This window comes from Herpailurus yagouaroundi, unplaced genomic scaffold (assembly GCF_014898765.1).
Source record: "Herpailurus yagouaroundi ecotype Mexico unplaced genomic scaffold, PumYag 203, whole genome shotgun sequence".
NCBI classification, from domain to species: Eukaryota; Metazoa; Chordata; class Mammalia; order Carnivora; family Felidae; genus Herpailurus; species Herpailurus yagouaroundi.
In genome coordinates this window covers 24,569,257-24,581,278 of record NW_024412434.1, presented here as the reverse complement: position 1 = coordinate 24,581,278, position 12,022 = coordinate 24,569,257, and the positions used below count along the sequence as shown (strand labels likewise).

At 39.1% G+C, this 12,022-nt stretch overlaps 1 protein-coding gene across 2 annotated transcripts in view; it reads left to right on the top strand.

Moving 5' to 3' along the window:
• Positions 1 to 12,022, top strand: part of CELF2 (CUGBP Elav-like family member 2) — an 835,274-nt gene that overhangs the window by 190,199 nt on the left and 633,053 nt on the right. For both annotated transcript variants that reach the window (XM_040451476.1, XM_040451479.1), the window contains exon 2: positions 6,279 to 6,318. The gene's annotated coding sequence lies outside the window, so the exon portion shown is untranslated. The remainder of the gene's footprint in view (positions 1 to 6,278; positions 6,319 to 12,022) is intronic.

Sequence of the window (12,022 nt, the reverse complement as noted above, 5' to 3'; positions counted from 1 at the left end):
AGAACTAGTGTAATGACTTTACAGAGCTGGGAACAGAACATCATCTTGTTGGCTCCCATCAGACTACAATGTTAAAAGCTGAATGACGTGATTTTATTTCCAAACTATGCATGATATATTCTTCCTAAAGGGGTCATGCAAATCTTGGTCCTACTTTGAAAATAGAGTTGCCTTGCTCAGAGCCAGGACCCAAACACATAGAAGAATAACAGGGCTGTCATCTACGCTCACTCCCAAAATGCAGTCGGCACACTACCTAGGTCAGAGCATGCTCCCCATGCTTACCTGCCATTGCTAATGTCACCTCTTTCATGACATATTCATTTATCCTCACAAGATATAATTTCCTTTCCCTCTGAACCCTAGGCAATTTACCTTGAACTTTTTTTAGAGATCTTACACATTTTTCATAGTATAATTGCTGCTTATTTAAGATTGCATTCTCTGGCAGGCAAGGACCGAGTCTCATACATGGTTTAAGCGGAGCACATATTCAGCATACGCTTGCTGAATGCTGAAAGTGGACTTTCAGTCCCAGTCCGAGTTTCCAGTGAGAGTAATCACACCCTTACTGATGGGCCAGCCCAGCTGTAACCACCAGACAAAACAGGTCACTTACCAAACAACAAAATTCTGATCATACCTTAACAAAAGATAAAACAGGTAGTTTACAGCTTAGCTCTTAGGCTTTTAATAACTGTGAATGCCATATTTAAACTTGGGGAATTAAATCAAAACTGTCTTTATAATTAGTCATTATTCTAAGGGCTGGGTAAGCTAAATACTTAACCTCTAATTTTCTCCATTTATTAACAATATAAAATCTTTTAATATAGTCCCAAGAAAAAAAGCAGACCAATTCAGGCCAGCTGCTCATGGTTTTATTTGACAGCTCTAAGGTAATGATGACCATTAGCAATGTATAGTCTGGGGAAAGAAATCTGCCAAGGATCATTCCCTGGGGACATTCGAGTATACATTTACATGATGTTAATAAGATGCTTTTAGAGGACCAAATCTTTTACATCCTTAAAATTATATAGAAGCCAAGTAAATACCATGCATATAATGGCAAAATGAATCTTAAGGCTTGTGGACAGGGCCATGGGATGCAACCTTTTCTGCTTGGCCGTAGAATGTGAGGCCGCCACAAGGTTCTGCCTGGCCTTAAGCACATGGATTATATGGCGACAGTAGGAACCAGCTGCCCCTTTTGGAAGCTTAGAAGCAGTTCTGACATTTTAGGGTTAGTGTTTTTCCAAGTTTCTTTGAGACCATCAATATCAGAATGACTTGGGTAGTTCTGGAAAGTGCATATCCCTGGGGCCCCCATACAAAACACTGAAGCCGTATCTCTGGACTGGGACCTAGGAATCAGAGTTTCTACATAAGTTCCATGAACTTGTGATTGTTACACACAAAAATTTGAGACCTCCCTTAGTGAATCTGAGTCCCATCTTCAACATGCAGTGCTGCTACCCAGCACTTTGCTCTCCATCACCACGTTCTTTCCTTGGAAGCAGCCTAGCGTTTAGTGCTTTAAATGGCCCAAATATGGCCACCGCGGCTTTGGGAGAATCCTAGCTCCTATCTGCTACACAATGAAACAAGTTGCCACGGGTCAATTTGATTGAGTTGTTCTGTTGGCCAGAACAATCAATGAGAGTGGCCTGATTATTTGGGGCCACATGAACAATAGAATCAGATGAAGCCCTGCTAATGCAATTACCAGCAATTGACTTCCGACCATGGGTCCGGGTGAATTCAAAAAGGCAGTCACTTTATAAGATGACCTGGTAAGTTTCTGTCTTCGGTCTGTATGTATCCCTCTGTCTGAGCAGACCCCTGATAGAGGGCTTTAGCAAAATTCTACTTCTTTGGCATACTTTGACTATTCTACACAACTAGTTACCACCCATCCTTGTGGTGTCTGCCTTTGTTACCTATAATGTTATTACATTAAAAGAGATATTCATGGGGCGTCTTGATGGCTCAGTCAGTTAAGTGTCTGACTATGGCTCAGGTCAGTCATCTTGTGGTTCATGAGTTCAAGCTCAGCATCAGGCTCTCTGTTGTCAGCACGTGGCCTACTTGGGATCCTCTGTCTTCCTCTCTCTCTGCTCTTCCCCCACTTATGGTCTCTCTCAAAAATAAACATAAAAGAGAGAGAGAGATTCATGCCCCTAACATCTAACAAAAATGTTTCTAAACTATTGATTTTTACGTTATTTTTAAAGGTCAGTAAATTATATCTGATACTTTGAGAAGTTAAATGAATACTTAAAATTGCTTTACCTGTAACCATATTAAAATATCTCTATTTGGGGGCTATTATCAGACTTATCAGATACTAAGCAGTAGCAATTGCTAAAGAAGTTCAGTGATCTGACTATAAAGAATCATGTACTTTTTTTAAGCTACTCTTTGCTGCTTGGAAGATATAGTGGTCTTTCTATTTGACAGTATTGCATGTTCTGTGTGGACACTCAGTGGTTGCAAAAAGTCTGGAAACTGGGCACAAATGGATCTCTGTGGACATAGGGGACCAAGTGTTGATAGGTTTAAATCCTTCTTGCAGTCAATCAGTTTAAAATTACTTACCCACATACATAATAGTCCCAGAACTGGGGTAGTGCTTCAAAGGGGAGAGAAATCTCAGTTCCTGTTCATGGAAGAGGTTATAGTTCATTGTTGTGATCATGTGTGACTCTCCTGTGTAACTGAGATGTTAGTCATTTCATCTAACCTATACAAAGGTAGTTCATTCTGTTACACCTAAATAAAAACAAGAGAAATCAAACATTACTTTCCAAGATACACATGTAAGTGGAACAGAGTTTCCAAGATTCCAACAAATAGCAAATAAAACAAACTAAAACCAATGTTCTAGCACATGACCATGGGAATTGTGATTTTGATCCTTGAACAACAAAGTGACTTTTTTTGTGAAAAATAGGTTATAGTCCTTGAGTAATAAGACAAAGGACAAAATGGCAACATTTTGTGTAGCTGAATGATTCTGATGCTACACTGGACCGTGTGTGTCTGTGTGTGTGTGTGTGTGTGTGTGTGTGTGTGTGTGTGTGTGTGTTCATAGTAACATGCTCTATCGGGAGTTTTTACCTTTTTAAAAAAAATATTGAGATATCATAAATACAGGAGAGTATATAAAATGTATAAGTAAAGCTTGAAGAATAATTATATTTTGGGGTGGCTCAGTTGGTTGAGTGTCTGACTTCAGCTCAGGTCATGATCTCACAGCTCGTGAGTTTGAGCCCCACGTTGAGCCCTTGCTGACAGCTCTGAGCCTGGAGCCTGCTTTGGATTCTCTGTCTCCCTCTCTTTCTGCCCCTCCCCAGCTCATGTTCTGTCTCTCTCTCTGAAAAATAAATAAACGTTAAAATAATTTAAAAAATAAAAAAGAATAATTACATGTTAGTATCCATTTAATTACCATCAGATCCTAGGATGCTAGCATACTAGAAACTACGTGTCATGCCCACTACCCAATCTTGGTAACCATTGACATGATTTTTTGTGATATATATATGTATGTATGTGTATATAAATTTTTTTAATGTACACATACTACAGTTTTTAGGAGTCCCCAAGCCCATGCTTACTCTGACACCAGCTCTAAGTTAGCAGGTCCCCCAAACTAACCTCAGGTTCCATAATTTGCTGAAAGGACAACACCGAACTCACTGAAGCTGCTATTCTCACAGTTATGGCTTATTACAGTCAAAGGACAGAAAAACAGCCAAGGGAAGCAGCACATGGTACAGGGTCCAGGAAGGCTCCAAGTACACAGCACTTAGCGGTCCTTTCCCGGTGGCATTGTGTGGACAGTGCTTACTTCTCCCACAGATGACACATGACAATATATACATAGCATTACCAACCACAGAAGCCCACCCAAGCCTTGGTGTTCCGAGTTTTTATTGGGGCTTAGTCACATAAACATGGTTGATCATCTGCTGGGCTAACCTTGGTCTCCAGTCCCTCCAGAAGTTGAGGTGATATGCATGATCCAAGGCTTCCCTATGTACCATAAATCCCATCGGTATTATAGACTATCTGGTGCAACCTGAGGCCCCCAGACAAACAATGATACTCTTATCAGGCAGGATATTCCAAGGGCTTCAAAATTATCTCCCAAGAGCCAAGGGCAAAGGCCAGACCTCTCTTTGAGCAAGGTTAACTCTTTACTACACATGGGTGAATATACATGTTATGCATATATATCTTTTCATTAAAAATATATTTTGGTTGTTTCTGTTTTTAAACATCATACAAAGGCTTCATTTAAATCATTATATATATATCATATATATATATCATATATATATGATATATATATATTTGTGTTTTGCTTCTTTTTTATTCATTCCATACTGTGTTAATGTTCTAGGTATTTTTATCAAATATTAAGGAGAGTCTTGAAGTTTTATTATAAGATGAAAAGTAGATTTGATAAGTAACTATAGTATAGCAATAAAGCCAACCTAGAACTTCCTGCACAAACAGTTAAGGACTCCATTTTTTCATAAGTATGCCCTTTTTGATCTGTGATGAGTGACTTAGATGACCCCAGAATGAAATGTAGTCATTTTTATTTTAATAAAAGCTATCACTCACCTATCTATATTGATTAACCTTAATTATTAGGGTCTCATCACATTAGCCTCCTTATCCCCAACAAAGATGAAATCAATCACAGCCTAAGCCAGGAGTCAATACATTTTTTCTTAAAGGACTAGGTAGTAAATAGTATAAATTTTGTAGGTCCTATCCCTTCTGTTCCTACTCACCTCTACAGATGTAGAATGAGAGCAGCCATAGACAACATGTAAACAAGTATGTGTGGTTGTTTTCCAATAATCCTTTATTAATGGAAACTGAAATTTGAATTTTGTAGAATTTTCATATGCTGTGAGATATGATTTTTCTTGTGATTTTTCAGGCATATAATAAGGTAAAAAACCATTTGGGGGTGCCCAGGTGGCTCATTGGGTTAAACATAGACTTCAGCTCAGGTTATGGTCTCATGGTTTGTGAGTTCGAGCCCCACATTGGGCTCCTCACTGACAGTGCAGAGCCTGCTTGGGACTCTCTCTCTCCCTCTCTCTTTGCCTCTCCCCTACTTGTGCTTTCTGTCTCTCTCTCTCTCAAAGTAAATAAATAAACTTTTTCTTTTTTAAGGGAGAAACCATTTGTAGTTCATGAGTCCTATGAAAACAGGTAGCAGGCTGGATTTGGCCCACAGGCTATACTTTGACAACTTCTGACCCAAGCCAATGGATTCCGAGTTTCTAGAATTGGGTTCAGGTTTTCTATTTATAATAGAATACTCCTCACCTGTCACTAATTCATCAATCTGATACCTCTGACAATCACAAAAATGAATTGTAGGGGCGCCTGGGTGGCGCAGTCGGTTAAGCGTCCGACTTCATCCAGGTCACGATCTCACGGTCTGTGGGTTCGAGCCCCGCATCGGGCTCTGGGCTGATGGCTCAGAGCCTGGAGCCTGTTTCCGATTCTGTGTCTCCCTCTCTCTCTGCCCCTCCCCCGTTCATGCTCTGTCTCTCTCTGTCCCAAAAATAAATAAACGTTCAAAAAAAAAAAAAAGAAAATTAAAAAAAAAAAAAGAATTGTAACTCATATAAAACACTTCAGAACCCAATTTTTATTGTCTGACCAAAAAATAATGTTACATATAGTAAATGGATTTTAGTAAGCATTGGACCGGAATAACTAGCTGACGTTCTATATTTTACACCATAAGTAAAACAGACCAAGCAGATTCCCTTAATAATCTCTGACATTAAGTCCCTGGATAGAATTTTGATGGCAGAAGAAAGGCATTAATTTTCCTCCTGCCCCCAATTCAATTGATATGGATCAAATAAAAGGTAAACATCAGACATCAAAATCCCCAAGGTAATATAGACAAACTCTAATAAAAATCTCATCAACACAGATGTGGCAGAAATGAGAAATCAATTAATGCAGTGCTATCGTTTTACTCTGAGAATTGAAGAGGTCCCTGACAAGTAAATTTCACTTCTGCCTTCACTTTAGGTCCATGAGCACAATGAGCAATCTGCAATAGCAAATCACACAAAAGTCATCTCATTTGCTTGTTATACATTGCTTTCACTGCAACTTTTTTTAATGAAAAAGTGAGCAATTTTTTTAAGGATATGTTAGCATAGACTATCTTTCTCAAATTCAGGGACTGAACTTAATTTCCTTTTTTTTTTTTTTTTCATCTTCAGGTCTACAGAACTAAAGAAAGGAGTTATCCAGCTAAGGCAGGTAAGAGCTTCCTTCTTCTGCAGGCTTAAGATGGACTGCTTGAAGACACCTGTTAAAGGTAGTGGTGGTGGCTTAATCACATGGATTCGCTTATCCGATTTCTGCTTCCTAATATAAGACTAGTGCTGTTGTTTCTCTTTGGATTTTTCTCTTCTGGATGTTGTTTACTATTGAGTCTGATCCTTTGTCTCTTTGGATCCCATTTATATAAAAGCCTACCTGTTGTTGGATATTGAAATTCCTGTATGACTAGTTGATTTCATATTCTACTCTTGGTTATTTTGTTGCAAGGTGTTTTGTTTTCTTAAAGCATTAGCTTCTCTTAAAATATTTTGAATAAGGTTATTGGAAGAATGTTCAGAAAATTAGGCACATGGGTATAGTTTTTAGGTTGTAAACAGTCGACTATACACCAACCCTGTCACTCCTCAATTGACAAAATGGCACACCACACCCAATGACTGTCAATATCACAGTCACCTGTTCATGCCACTCAGCAAGGCTCTGTGGAAAGAGGTCATATTTATTTTTTTTTGTTTCTGTGATTTCAAGTATCAAAATACTAATGTCCATATTTGAAAGAATAATTAAGTCCCCTTAAATAACTTAACACAGGTGCTTTCCTGACTGTGGTATTTCTGTATCTAGATCTGTGAAGATTTATACAGTGCCCATGTCTCAAGACAACCCAGAAGAACACAGAAACTAATCAACCACTTTCAAGTCATGCTTACAGTAAAGCTATTCAGAATCCTTTCCCTTTTTCTTTTAGGTTTTTAAATATCATTTCCATTGAGTATTGAGGACCACAAACTCAGGAACATTGTTACTGATAAATGATTTCTATTAATAGCCATTTTATTCATTAGAGCTTTTTAATTTGTTTTGGTTTTGTTGATTTTATGCTTGTGTGTTTTTTTTTTTCAACACATTCCATTTTTCTGTTTCTTTTCAATGTTTTAATCCAATTACCAGCCCAGTAAACAAGCATTTGCCACATCTACAGTAGAGGCACTGAACTGTGAATAGAAGTGATTTCTGATTACAGACAGGCTAATTTTCAAGGGACAAGAGGAACAAAATGCAGTGAACTGAATAAAAGAATAATGGAAAATACCTTGTTAGGTGACATATGGCACAGATTTAGAGCCACAGATTGGAAAGGAAAAAGTTACTTAATCCTAAAATACATATGCATTGCATGGATCGTAGTTATGATCTGGATCATGTATGATCTCTTGGTTATGAGAGGAAAGATATTTTACACATTTTATTGTTCAGCAGTGTTCATTAATATTAGGATTAGCCTCTCTAATTGAGAGCGTGGCAAAAAAACCAGTTCAGAGCCTGTCAAGCCCCAGAGTTTTGTAAAGAGAGCCAAAGGCAGAGGCCATTAGGCAAGAGTGTCTCCAGAGATCTGGAGTTTCTTTTCCTTCTCGCTCTTTCTTGTCCCCTTTCTCCACCTCTTTTTATAATTTCTACCTCCATGGCCTCCTACTCTTACCAAACCAAACCAAACAAACAAAAAAAAAAAACAAAGAAAAAAAAACAAAGAAAAAAACCCTCTCAAACTTCCTGTACCTAGAGGAATGATTAATAGCATTTGGGGACTTATCCATGTTGTGATTTTTCACACATTGCATGGCATTCATGCCTTGGGCTAAAGGGAGAAAGTAGTGGTAATAGAGAATTATGATTGCTTTAATATGAGCCAACAGACGGGTGAACATTCTAGGTAGTAATAGGACGTTCACAGATCTGCCTAAGTCGTGGGGGTCTCAATGCAAAGTGGGTTTCTCCTCCATGAATGTGAGGGCTGACCATGATTACTTATTGGAGTCAGAGTCAAAACAAAGTGAATCTAGAAACTCGATGCAGATGCTTCTTACCAGTCTCGCCAGGAATATGAATGATAGAGGGGATGGGAATGGAAAGCCCTTTATATTGGCAGAGGGTTAGGTAAAATAAAAATCACAAATAATGAGTGCTTTGTCAAATTAGGCCACCTTCCATCACAAGAATAGAATGTCTTGCTTTGAAACTCCGAAATCAGAGAAACAACATTCATGGGCTTCTGGATCTTCAAGAAAACTAGCAGGCACCTAATATTCATAGCACTGGAAGCTACTTCACTGAGCCTTTAACCACTGTGAGTTAAGATTCCTACCTACTGATGAATTCTCTTTGGTCACAGCAAAGCTAACAAAAGGCAGGAGGCTAAACACAAATGACCACTGGAGACCAAAATATCAATCTCTTAGGAGAAAAGAAGAGGTTGAGAGGGTTTTCAGAACAAATGGAATGCAGCAGTGGAAAGCAGATCAACTCTTAATTTGCTCAGTGCAACGCATGGATTTGATGATCCTTGGGGGAAGGGGTGTCCAGAGGTAGATAGATCAGCTCAAATTTTGGCCCTGCACTCCTCTTCTTAGAGGCCAAAAGAAACTAGATCGAACACCTGTCTTCTGATGGTTTTATGCAGTACAGTCTGATTCTACTTAGCAATGCAGCTTAACACATTTCTTTCCATTCTTTAAGCAAACATTGAATCATAAAACTTTGCACAGTATTTAAAAGACATTTAGCTGCCAAATTATGAATAAAATGGGTGATTTAGACACTGGAATCCAAAGCCTGATGTCACTTTTATCATCCCATTTCATTATATACTATAAACTGCAGAGCTGTAACTTATAATGACAATGACAATCACACACAATATATTCTGTAGATTTACTTCTAATGCTAACAGACTGTGTTTTAGACAGACTGTATAGTCCATATACATCTAACACACAGGACTTTTGAGTTTAGTTTCAGTGGTTTTATAAGATGTCTCATGGGGCCCGGGGTAGCTCAGTCATTTAAGCATCTGGCTCTTGATTTTGGCTCAGATCATGATCTCACGGTTCATGAGATGAGGCCCTGAGTCTGGCTCTGCACTGACAGTGTGGAAGCTGATTGAGATTCTCTCTCCCTCTCTCTCTGCCCCTACCCCACTTATGTCCTCCCTCTCTCTCTCTCCCTCTCTCTCTCCTTCTCTCTCCCTCTCACTTTTTTTCTCTGTCTCTCTCAAAATAGATAAACATTTAAAAAAGAACACTTAAAAAAGAAGAAGAAAAAATGGTTCAGGTGCCAAGACCTAAAAAAATTAGCTGATGTTCATTTGAATCCTGACTTGATCGGAGACGGACTTTATAGCCCAGGACCCCTACTGATGAAACAGAAGACTGTTCTGGGTGTGAATATGAAAATAGTCTGTTTCCTAGTAGACCATGGACATTTGCATGAGTCGGGTAAAGAGTAAAGTGAGCCTTCAGTGAATAAAAACTGACATGTAGAAGGTGAACGATCTAGCTTGGTTTTCTACATTGATCAAACTCATTGAATAAATGCTTAACAGTCCTCTCCCTACTGGGGAGGGGAAGAATGGGAGGAAAGAGTCCAGTTCAGAATGGTAGTGGCAGGGCAGGGACTAGATTGCCTTCTGTAGTCTTTTGCACCCACAGCTGTTCCAGTAGTCCATGCAAACCATGGTTACATTTTCAGGACCTCGCTGAATGATGTGATGGGGAACTTTATCTACAATCCCTCTGTCAACATGGGGATAATATTGTGAAACTTTAGACTTGCCTCTTCATTGGCAATTTGTTGATAAGATGGAGGGAGCGTTTCGCTTCGCATGGCCCTATGCTATTTGCTGATTAGCTGGAAAAGAGTTTGGAGCTGCCCCCATGGAAGAGTAAATCAGTTAGTGTTAACAGAAAAACTAGTTGCTAAAGAAACCTTAACTTTCTGTGTGTGGTGGGGGGGGGGGGAGGTGCACACACATATGGGTATCACAGCCTCTTGTTAACTCATCCCTTCTCCAATTAAGCAGAGCAAACTCCCCATCACGTTATCAGGGTTGGTCCATCCTTCCATGACTGACCCCATGATGTGGCTTTCTCATCCTGTATTTGGGACTGTGTCTGCCCCAATTTCACATTCTTGACTACAGCTTGAGTAATGGCCATCCTACCTAAATTCCTGACATCTGGTAATTCTGTAGTCCTTAACCCTTGTTTCAGAAACCTGTAGCATTCACTTCTCATCTATTTTGGTTCTGCTTTCTTGGGCCTGATTTATGCCTATTCCTTTTCCTGTGCTCAGCCCCATGAAAACACCCTATGCTTAAACGCTGGGGTGCCTTTTCCATTTTGGTATTTTACAAAAGAGTCTCTTACAGAATCACTGCATATATCGGCATAGTTGCAAAGCACTGTGATGCTGTGGGCCTAAGCTGCTTTTTAAAGGATGCCCATAGACTATGCCCAAAAGGACTGCCAGAGAAATACTAAAGGTTAACTTTCCTCCACCTGAGATTTACTGCTGAAATTAGCAGAGCTCATTTGAGAGATAAATTTGCTCTTTAAAAATTTATTTCCTCTGCATTCATTTTCCCTTCCTATAAATGGGAACCTGGGATCTCATAAAACTAAATTAAAATTATCAAATACTATTGAACCAACCTAATGAAAATTTTAACCAAAAGTCATTGTAAATTAGGTATGCGCTATACTGAGAACACAAGCCCTTGTAAAGTAGATATTGTTCTTATGTAAACTCATGAATGGAGACTTTCTTGAATAAATTACTTCTTAATAACATCAGAAAGTCATTGGCTGGGTAAATATCTCCCTGGGGCATTCGCTGATATTCTGGAATTTAAATGTTCAATAGAACTTCATATTTGTCACCTTTACTAACGAGTTTTGCTTTATGAAATCATTATTAGCATGAAAAGGTTAAATTTTGTGTCTTATTTCTAGAATTCATGCCATTTAAAAGAGCTCAAGGGATTGAAATTTGTCTTGCTGGAATGCAACATTTACATAATTTCTCTTACCCCAACATTTTCTCTCCCCCATCCACTGGTAGTTTGCTACCTGAAGCAGGAGGGAAACAAATGATCAGAACAGCTAGAATGTCTGGGAATTTCTGCCAAAAGGACCAGATAGATTTCCTTCTCAAAGGACCAGATAGCAAAATTATTTCTTCCATTCTAACTTGTGGTTCAACATCTAAAACTTTTAGGGTTGTTCTTTCTAAGCCACATATTCCCGGCAAGGGCACCCATGGCTGCTACATTTATAAGGCTCGTGAACACATTTATCAAAACTCCCTGAGTTGTGAGAATTTGCTTTGTTGTGCTCACGCTGGGGTTTTTTATTTGGAGATATTTTCCCTGCATTTCTTTCATTTCAACATTTCAGCAGATATACTAATTGTTCTTTTCTCAAGATGAGAACAGTAGGCCCTGTAACTTCAGCGTGGGGAACCCTGTGAGGTAGGAGACAATATGCTCATTGATGATCAGACCGAACTGCTTTTCCTCATAGAGAACAGAGAAGCAATGCCATGAGATTTCAAAGATGTGTCCCGATGACCACACTCAGCAAGAGAGATGCCAACAGATTATCATCACTCCTCTTCTGTGCTGCCCAGATCCTGCCCAGACTCCCCCTGTTAGTGGCTAACTATATTCCCAAATTTAGTGCTGGCTTTATATCAGCCAATAGGATATTTGCTGCATGTCCAGGATGGAGAAAGTCCAGGGTGCATTGCTCCCTGACAAGTAGGTATTCATGGCACCTTTATAATATTTATAGCATCTAGCTTCCCTAAAAATTGAATCAATACCTTAAGACTAATCCACGATGCT